General features: G+C 30.2%; 1 long non-coding RNA gene and 1 pseudogene across 2 annotated transcripts; one reads left to right on the top strand and one right to left on the bottom strand.

Moving 5' to 3' along the window:
• Positions 1 to 271: 271 nt before the first annotated feature.
• Positions 272 to 9,811, top strand: LOC146940751 (uncharacterized). The gene is made up of 3 exons (XR_015032148.1): positions 272 to 702; positions 989 to 1,055; positions 9,585 to 9,811. It is a non-coding gene; the product is annotated as an uncharacterized LOC146940751 (long non-coding RNA).
• On the bottom strand, positions 3,722 to 5,200 carry LOC146940752 (uncharacterized; annotated as a pseudogene). Its single transcript, XR_015032146.1, has 2 exons — positions 4,604 to 5,200; positions 3,722 to 4,432 (listed from the first exon to the last, which is right to left on the bottom strand). The product of XR_015032146.1 is annotated as an uncharacterized LOC146940752 (transcript).
• Positions 9,812 to 11,053: the final 1,242 nt, after the last annotated feature.

Here is an 11,053-nt window from a genome sequence, read left to right as displayed (position 1 = left end):
TCAATATTTATTCACTTGTCGTAATTTAAGTTTCTGAAAGGGACAAAGAAAACCTCGTTCTAGTAGCAGCAAGGATGTTTGGTGGCAAGATCACATTTCATATTCAACAGTCAAATATTTGAAAAGTTGGTGGAGACATGGTGTTTGGCATTGCTTTGATCAAATTAAAACTAGTTTTTTTTTTACCAATATATTAATATTAGTTATATTTCGCTATCTTTTACATAGTGTTTTAAGAATCCATAAAATGATGTTGTATAAAAAATAATCAACAAAATGGTACCTGTATCATTGATATCATACGCATGTAACTAGTATGCAAAGAAGGATGTTGGGACTACTGATTTGTGAGTTCTGATTTTAGTGTTCATTTCAATGATTTCATAGACCCTATCACAAGGAAAGTTAGTTTTGGTTGGTCGAGGAATTTTGATTTCTTTTTACAAAAGAAAAGTTGGCTTGGTTGGTCCAAGAACGTTTGGTTGGTCTTGGTCACTACCTCAGTGAATGAGTCTTACTTTCCTAGTTTGAGACTACCAAATCTAACGGTCAAAACACACATTACACCCCATTCATATTTTGTTGTTTGTTTTATTATCTACTCATTTTGAGATTACTACATCAACTCAAAACTATTGATGGGAACATTCGGATTTGGCGTTGCTCTGCCTCTACCATTGTGTCTCAAGCAGCCACATACAGGTACCATTTCTTCCTTATGTTAAATAAATATACATGTATATATATGATTGTATAATCTTATTTTCTGCTACTTAACTGAAATTGTTTAATGTTTTGACATCTGATTAATGATTAAACATGTATCTTTTGCAAGTAATCGTATTTTGTTGATTCCTCATTTCAATGGCATGTTGTTCCACTTTACTTGGGAGTTTTGCCTAATTGAGCCCTATATATATACATCTACTTGTTTTGATTGGAAATAGTTTTAAGATAGTGAGATATTTATTGTTTTTGAATTTTTCAGAGATTATGAACTTCAGAGTTTGGTGTGAGACCTGAGAATGAATGTGTTAGGCCAAAAGGAACGAAAGGTACATATCATTTCCATATTATATGTCACTCTTTGTAAGGTAGATATAGTTAAAGTGAAATATTTTAGTGGTCCAACGATTATGATAGATTGCAATTATAAAAAAATCTTTACACAGTTGGTGCCTATGAATCACATATCTTGAATTTATTTTAAATATCATTTCTACTGTAAACTATATAGAGATGTGATCTGTCTGATGGTCGAAAACATGATATGATCTATTTGTTTTTGAATTTAGCTTCTTTTTGACAAAAAGATACCATATAATATTATGTAGCTTGGAATATCTTTACATGGCATATGTTTATTTTTCATACCATCATCTCCAATGCAACCAATCAATCTGGGTTCTTTAATTTAGTTTCGTTACCAATTTGGGATATAGCTCTCCCACAACTCTACTAGAATATGATATTTTACACATAAAACAGAGTATGTACACTTCAATAAAAAAACTTCCTTCCCTCATTCTGTACCAACACTTGAAATTGCATGAGAAACTAGTTTAACCAAAAGAAGACATTGAAGAAGGTCTCTATGTAACTATTCCTCCTAACAAGAAACATTGTTAATGCTAGTGTCCAACACAAAGCACCATGTCTCTATCTACTTACTGAATCAGAAAACCATCCAACAAAGAGATCGCAAAAAAATCTTGGAAATACCACACACAACTAAAGGACACGTGTACTAATTTGAATGGAAAACTCACAAGCCTCGTGCAACATTTAGTCAAAACCATGATCAAGGACGAAACACAGATCAAATCAATAATTTTGCTCACCAAATGATTATTTGTAGTGTTTTTATGTCAAGTATGAGTTAGAAGTCTCATTAAATGTAGGGTTAATTATGTTTCTAGTCCCTATAAAATAGCGACCTTGTAAGTTTAGTCCCTACTTAATTTTAATAGCATTTTTAGTCCCTACTTAATTATGTGCATAAAGGTCGCGACCTTTATGCACATGAATATATTACACTCCATCATCAAAGCAAATATACACGAGGCAACGAGGAATCCTTCTCTATAAGGACAAGACTTGTCACGGATACAATCGTTTGCTGCTTTCGGTTATCATCATCAGGTAAACATAATATCCTCCCACGATAATTAGAAATTTAAGAATTTTGTGTACGGATAGGATCATATATGTGTGTGTGTACTTATAGTGTAAATTAAGAAATAATGCGTAAATGCTCAGGCTGTTTTTGACATGGTGTTGTTACCATGCATCTTAATTATAAAAAAAAAAAAAAAAATGACTATTCTGTCGTATCAAGTGTGTCCAGAAATATTTTGTCAAAAAAATGTGTCCAAAAATATGTATAACAATTCTTGTTGGTAAAAAAAACCTACTGCTTGAAGAATTGTGAAGGCAAAAAAAAAATTGTTGGTCAAACAAATTGTTGGGTTAACCCCTCACAAATATTTTGCGATGACTGTATACGTTTCACAGATTTTTGTTTTGCTTTTCATAGGGACGAAACCCCTATCAATATTTTTATTGTTGTGAGACAATGTATGCCCTTTTTTTTTTTTGAATAATGTATGCCACTTTTAACAAATACACATGAACTTTATTACATTGTTTAAACAATTCAAATATGTAGTTAATTATGTTTGGTTGATAGATATTAAATTTGAATACAATGAGATTTTGACAATATTATTCCTTTTTTTTTACAACACCATTATTCATTTATTCATTATATATGGTTTCCTTGGAAAAAAAAAATAACTATATGGTTAATAATACGGTTCATATGCATTTTTTTACGATAAAATCAATTTCATTCAATCAAAAGAGTTGAGCATCAAATCGAAAGCCAAAAGCGTATCAATATACATAAAAGAGTTTCTTCAATCCAAATAAAACCCGATGATATAGTAAATGCAAACTTAGCTAAATAGTGAGCACGGTTCAAATACATGATTAGTTGCAATGGATGCATTTGAATTGCGGTAACGGGTAATAAGAGATAAACAATACATGTATACAATGTCTTTCGTAAAATAACATTTTTCAAAAGCAAATATTAAGAACTTCATCTTTAAGTGGATTTTCTTGATTTATATATAAATTTGTGCTTTTCTTTTTCCAACAAATATTGATTTATTAAATTAGTTACTATATATTGATAGTATAAATAGATTGTACAAAGATATTTGACTATATTTCACTACATTCTTAAAGGTTTAATAATTTTAATAAAAAACTATATATTAAAATGTGAGGAAATAGTAAATATAATTCAATTTATTGTTTAAAAAAGAAATCGGTATTTCATTATCAAACTCTTGATTTATCATCCAACATTTAGATTATATATATATATATTATATCTGCTGTAGAAATACATTCAAAGATGTTTTTAAGATATATTTTGACGTACACCCTTTATTAAATGATCCACCAGTATAAAAACAATACATGAAGAAATACAGTATAAAACATCTGAATCCAGAGTGGATCTTTGCATAAAAAAACAAAGTGTGAGAGTGTAATAATTTGTAAAGAAAATTAGCATGCGTAAATATTTAATTGGTTTTTTATTTTTATTTTTTTGATAAAAATACTTAATTGGATTTTAATTATATATGTATAAAAAATCAACCAGAGAGCAAGCTGCAGATGTAATCATGCATGAAATGACAACCCCGAATTCGACACACGTATACCTGCGATTAAAGTGCAATTAAAATACAATGCATGTAAAATACACACACATGTTACATATATATCTATAATAATAATATAATATATAATGAAATCTCAGTAGGTATATATTATTGAGAGAAATGAGAATGTTATGCATCATGAAGCTTTCCCGTCTTGGTTTTGGGTGAAATTATGAGTAGACATGATGAGCGGCGATTCCCACAAAGCTGGTGGTGCAGCAGATGAGATCAAAGGATCATTCTCTGATCTGTGTGCAGCAAATGCATCGTCGTTGATCAATGAATCCAGAAATGAAGTAAACACATCGTCACCGCCGTAATTGTTATTACTACTGTCACCATAATCCCCTCTGTTGTTGTTGGTAAGCACATGATGATTATCCATTGCAGAAACATCATTAACTAAGTTATCACAACCCTGAGCTTGTTGTGTTGAATAATGATTATTATGATGAGAGGGATCATCAGATTGGTTGTTAGTGATAGTATAATTAGTAGTAATTGGATGATGTTGATGATGATCAGAAAGAGGAGCAGAAGATGATGCAAAGAAAGGAGTATTAACACTATTAAGAGGCTTATGAGTTCTGGGATCAATCCCTTGGTTAATAAGTTTCTTGCTGAGATGTGTGTTCCAATAATTTTTTATCTCATTATCAGTTCTTCCTGGAATTCTCCCAGCTATCAATGACCACCTGAATCATATATTAATTCTTTTAATTTGTTGATTAATCAATTAATTAACTGTTTGATTAGATCGATCAATTTAATTTAATTGATGAAAATAAGGGTAACAAATTAAGGAACCCTAAATATTGATGAAAATGAAACCCTATATAAGAGGAATTGGTATATATACGGTATACCTGTTGCCGAGAAGACGGTGGAGGCGGAGGATGAGATCTTCTTCATCAGGAGCGATCTGACCGCGTTTGACGGATGGGCGAAGATAATTCATCCAACGGAGACGACAGCTTTTGCCGCAACGGAGAAGACCAGCACGTTTTGGGAGAGTTCTCCAACGACCTTCACCTTCTTTTTTAATATATTCTGATAAAATTTCATCTTCTTCTGCAGTCCATGGTCCTCTCTTCAACCCTACTTTACTGCAACAAGGTGTAGTTGTTGTTGTTGTTGTACTGTTACTGATCTTCTTCTGTTTTTTGTTTGGAGTTGAATTTGTTGTTTCTGATTTGTCTTGATCTGTTGAAGAAGAAGGATTCATCATCGATCAATTTCTGAATGGATTTTTTTGCTTAATATATGCAAATTAAAGAGACTGGGAAGTACAATTTGTGTAAGGTAAGTGCATAGGGTTCAGTAAGTTACACCCTTTCTCTCTCTTATCCCGATACGGGAGAGAGATTCTATTTTACTTTCATTTCATATTGCTTTAACTAACAATTCACTAACACCCACGCGCTAACCCTCCACCCTGAGATCCACGTCTCTCTCTCACTCTCACTACCAGCCGCACCTATACATTCCTGTCTTTTTCTTTTACAAAATTTGTTTTATTTTTCTTTCTTCTTCTTTACATAAATACAACCCCTATTTGTAGATAGAAACGTTTGAATTATGAGAATTGAATCTAGAATTCTCGACCCAGAGGTAGCCCTGAAGAAGGACGGGAGGGACGGCAGTCTAGGACACCATTTTATAAAAGGTATCAAAGTTATTAATTTTACTTAGTACGTAGTTAGTATTAAATAAATATTTTTTTTAACTTATTTTGATTAATTTTTTTGAAAATGTGTTTTTAGAAAACCTTTATTTTCAATGAATCTTTTGCAGCAAAAAAAAAAAAAAGATATTCGAATAATTAAAAGGGTACAACTTTATTGATTTGCCTAGAGCACAAAAAATCCTATGACCGGCCCTGTCTCGACCTATTCAACTTAAAGCTGAAAAGAAAAGAAAAAATACTCACATACATGATACATCACCTTGAAAAAAAATTATAGCTTCATCATTGAAAAAAAGTTAGTTGTATTAATTAAATCTCTCAGTTAGTACATATATTTTTCAATAATATATGTACAAACTGAAAGGTTTAATAAATACAACTAAGATAATTTCATAATCAACATTTCATTTCCGGTCCTTATTATAAGAAACAATTGCTTTTTTTGGTACACTGTGTAAGTGATGTATCTAGTCTATATTTACAATAAGATACATTAATTATTCTATGAACCTAAAAAGTCAACTTTTTTTTATAATAAGGACCGGAGGGAGTATTAATTATTAACTCGAGACGATATATAGAGTTGATTGTGCAACGAAATGTCTCAATTTATCATACTCTTCATAAAAGAAATCATTATGCGGATTACATGACCAAATTTAAAACCTTTTTAGATTATGATCTTTTTCTCTATTCATCTTTTCTGAAAGGTCTTCTGAATCTCCTTAAGATCGACGCGGTCGAGTTTTCATTCGAAGATAGTAGTTGTTGTTCTTACCTCCTTCCTTTTGTTTTTGTTGTTTGTTTAGCCTTTTAACCAAAAAGAAAACTTTAGGTCATAGTTAAACAACGATGAAATGTTGATTATGAAATTATCTTAGTTGTATTTATTAAACCTTTCAGTTTGTACATATATTATTGAAAAATATATGTAATAACTCACAGGTTTAATTAATACAACTAACTTTTTTTAGAGGAAATACCAAAATATTGCGTTACATGACGATATCATTTTTGTTCTTTCTTACGGAGAAGAATAACGGCTTGTGTTCCGTCAGCTTCATGCATGTCAGGTGATTAATACTACAAGCCATTATACTGTCAGCCAAACTATCCAATCACGGAGTTGATTTTACTAAGAGCATCCACAATGGTAGTTCCTTAACAAGGACTCCTTAAATGGACCCCACGTGACACATCACTTATTTATAATTTTTTAATAAAAGTACCTATTAAGGACTCAATGACTCCAATGACAATACACTAATAAGGACTCCAATGAAAAGTACTTAAATATGTCCCACTATCTTTACATATTAAACAAAAATAATTTATCTATTACTCATTTTTACAAGTGGGACCAAGTAGTACACATTTTATTACTTCTTTATGCAAGTGGGACCAAGTAGTACACATTTTATTACTTTTTTAAACGTGGGACCCGTTAGTTACCCAGGAGAGAGAGGGTCCTTATATAGTTGCCCGTTTCTTAACGGGGACTCAATTTTTCTTCCTCCAATGGAGGGTCCTTAACGGGGAGTGGTCCTTGTTAAGTAAGGACCCCCCATTGGAGATGCTCTAAGAGCATCTCCAATGGGGGGTCCTTACTTAACAAGGACCACTCCCCGTTAAGGACCCTCCATTGGAGGAAGAAAAAATAGATCCCCGTTAAGGAACAGACAACTATATAAGGACCCTCTCTCTCCTAGGTAACTAACGGGTCCCACGTTTAAAAAATAATAAAATGTGTACTACTTGGTCCCACTTGCATAAAGGAGTAATAAAATGTGTACTACTTGGTCCCACTTGTAAAAATGAGTAATAGATAAATTATTTTTGTTTAATATGTAAAGATAGTGAGACATATTTAAGTACTTTTCATTGGAGTCATTATTAGTGTATTGTCATTGGAGTCATTGAGTCCTTAATAGGTACTTTTATTAAAAAATTATAAATAAGTGATGTGTCACGTGGGGTCCATTTAAGGAGTCCTTGTTAGGGAACTACCATTGTGGATGCTCTAAAGTATTGACACTGACTCTGTAGCCAAGACACCCTTTAAAAATAGGGTCTTGTTAACGAGTGCCCCCAGGATACTCTTTAAGGATTCTAAAAGAAGAAATTATTTTATAATAAAGTCAAATGTTTCAATTTCCGATGCATTGATTACACATATTTTCATGATAAGTTACTATTTAAAGGTCTTAACCAGTGCCCCGGGGGCACTGGTTAACATTTCCCTTAAAAATAAAATAATACAGGTCACTCTTTTAGTACTTTTATTTTATCATTAACATATCAACTAGATTAAGCATATTTGGTTAGAGAAAAATTGATATCGAACAAGTTGATATGTATAATTGATTGTGGTGAAAATTGAATTAGAGATAAAGTGATTTATGTTATAATACATTTATGTAAAAGTAAATTAAACAATAAATTTAAGTGTAAAAAGTCAATTTTAAAATTAGAAGTTACAATTTTAACTTCAAGTATAATCAATTTTGAAGACAAACGCAATTATAATTTGGAGAAATCTAATATGGCAAAATCAACTTTAAGGTTTATATCTAGAATCAATTTTTCCTCCTCCAAAAAATAAAACCAAAATAAACTATCATGATATTTAAGAAAGTTAGAAAATATGAAATCTTATACATTTAAAAAATAATAATTTATCAATTTTGCCTCCTCTAAAAAATAAAACCAAAATAAACTATCATGACATTTAAGAAAGTTAGAAAATATGAAATCTTATACATTTAAAAAATAATAATTTTAATTCTCTAAAACTTATTATTAAAATTATGGTTAACATTGATCAAACATTTTCTAAAAATAAATTGATCAAACATTGTTTGAAAAATATACTCTCTCCGTTCCAAAATAAGTGACTCATTTGTAAAAAAATAATATCATGAATGCAACGTTGATTATTTTTTTCAAATTATGCATTTTAATTAATATTCCACCTTACATTTATTCGTAAAAAAAAATATGATAATGATGAATGCATCAATACTTATCAAGGACATTCAAAACCATTTTTTTCGATCTTTCACTTATACATTTTTTTAATATGTGCAAAATAATCAAATAATTCACTAATTTTAGGATGGAAGGAGTACTACAAAATATTTAATGTATTAATATAATTTTAAATTTTAAAAGTTCGGTAAATATAAATAAATTGAGTGGCTAGCTCTGGACTGCATGGGTGGCTTTAGCAACTTTGAAGTCTATTATTTATTAGATAAACTATTATTTATTAGTTGTTTATCACATACAGTCAGTCATACACGGTGCATTTAATTGGATTTGGTGTGAGAGTTTAGAGTACAGCTAATCAACCCGGGTATTGGTTTTTCTTAAAAAAAAAAAAGAAAAAAAAAAAAAGAAACAATCTTTAGACTTTCAAACAAGTGCCCCAGGACGCACTTCTTGGAATTTTCCCTTATTTTTAATAAAAGTTTGTCTAACATGTGTAATAGTGCACATGTTAAAACAATTAAAAATAATAATTTTTATTAAAAAACATTAATTATTTATTTAAAAACTATATATTTAATATAAAATTACAAGTTCTAAGACAAATCTACCATTTTAAATTTTTTAACATGTATAAATTTGCATATAATAAAAAAAACTCATTTAATAATATCTCAATATATTTGCATCGGTTTTTTAGACATTAGTTAAAGAAACAGAAAAAATGTATCATAAAGAGCCTCTTTCATACTTGAGTTTTATTTTTTGGTTACATTCATACTTGAGTTTGATGATACAACAATACTTTTACTATATTTATTTTCTTAAATAGATCTTAGAAACATTGTTAGCATTTCCTTTTTAAACAACGAAATAAATCAATGGCACGTTCCAAAACTGGAAGAAGAAGAAGAAGAAGAAAAATTGTCATTTGGTAATTAGTACTGTTCTTCCTTTGTAGGGCCCCGGTTGAATTTGTTTAATTTCTTTTTGAGGTGGCTTTTATTTACTGTACTTGCTAGTTCCTAGTTCCTACAACTTCCTACAAATTTGAACTGCTTACTGACAAAAAAGTAATTTAATTCGGGAGGAAAAGTAATTTAATAATCAGCATGTATGAATTATGCCAGTTGTTTACTTGTTTTGATTTGCTTCTTGTTAAATTTCTGCAGGCATTACACTGATCTTTTGGGACCATATAAACTCACTACCTGACAAAATTTGTAGCAGTGTTTGCCAAGGTATAATTTCATGAATAAATTTGGCCCTTGTATTATTCAGAGGGGGGTAGTGGGTTGAGCCTACATGAACATAGTTATTATCAGCACAAAATACATAACAATGTCATGTCCCTAAAAGGTCGTACGTTCAAGTTCAATAATATAACCAACCTTTTACAAATACTCCCTCCGTTTTTTAATATAAGCAAAATTGACTTTTTAGGTTCATTCATTCAATGGTGTATGTGTTCCATATTATTAACCACATACATCATTAAATGAATGAACCTAAAAAGTCAATTTTGCTTATATTAAAAAACGGAGGGAGTACTATTATAATTGTAACTATATAAAAGCCATATCTTAGGGATGGTTTGTTTGTAAAGGATGGGGTATAAACTTCCCAAGTGGTATACTATACATGTCGTCTGAACTTTCTTGTTGATGAATCGAGTTGGAGTATCTCTTGTAGTCGGTTTGAATAGTTTTTGCTTATAAAAAAAATTACCATGTAGCATCCTCTCTAACCACCGCAAGACACCCTTCACGATCATCACCACCACCCAACACCAACCATTACCAACACCACTGAAATATCGTGACTAATGCGATAGATTTTAACTCTAAAAATTTAAATAAATCCTTTTGTTCTGAAAATTAAGGTAAAACAATTTCTAAACTCTATATCATGCAAACATATTTCGTTTAATGTTTTCAATCTCACAAAGCGTTCAACTTTAAAAACACTAGCAAAATATAATTAAATAGGATGATGGTTATTTTAAAACCTTATAATGATGTTGGTTATTTTAAAACCTTATAATGATGTTTGGATTCATAATGACATTGGCAGAATCATTTTGTAACTTCTATAATGGGCCCGTTTGTTTCAGATTTTTTTTTCCCTTATAAAAAAAAATCTATTTTGACCCTAAAATGAAAAGCTATTAGGATTAACTTTTCTCAAAATCTATTTTTTTTTCAACAACAAGGAGATAACACATGTGCATGTTAGAACTCATTTTTCTAAAAAAAATGGATTTTTATGGATAGTAGACAAACACAAATAACTTCAGATTTTTTTTAAAATCTCTAAAAAAAAATCTCTAGATTCTTTTATCATAAAATCTATTTTTTTAAAAGCTGAAACAAACGCAACCATAATGTAGTTATGTCATACGTATAAAAACTTAACAACTAATTGTAACTTTTTTTTAGAGGAACTAATTCTTTTTTTAAGGGATAAACCTCTTAAATTTTTTTTTAAAGCTCTAACATCTTTTTTTTTGTTATATTAATGCTCCAACATTTTTTTTTTTTTAGGGATAAACCTCTTAACATTTTTTAAAGCTCTAACATCTTGTAAGGGCCTTTAATGGAGACAAAATTATCTCATTCCGTGCAGCGGCCGCTAAATTGTT

This window comes from Medicago sativa, chromosome 3 (genome assembly GCF_051527215.1).
Source record: "Medicago sativa cultivar Bolivia chromosome 3, Bolivia_mono, whole genome shotgun sequence".
In the NCBI taxonomy this organism is placed as follows: Eukaryota; Viridiplantae; Streptophyta; class Magnoliopsida; order Fabales; family Fabaceae; genus Medicago; species Medicago sativa.
Note: the sequence above shows the minus strand (reverse complement) of the source record. Positions and strands in the feature narration are given on the sequence as shown.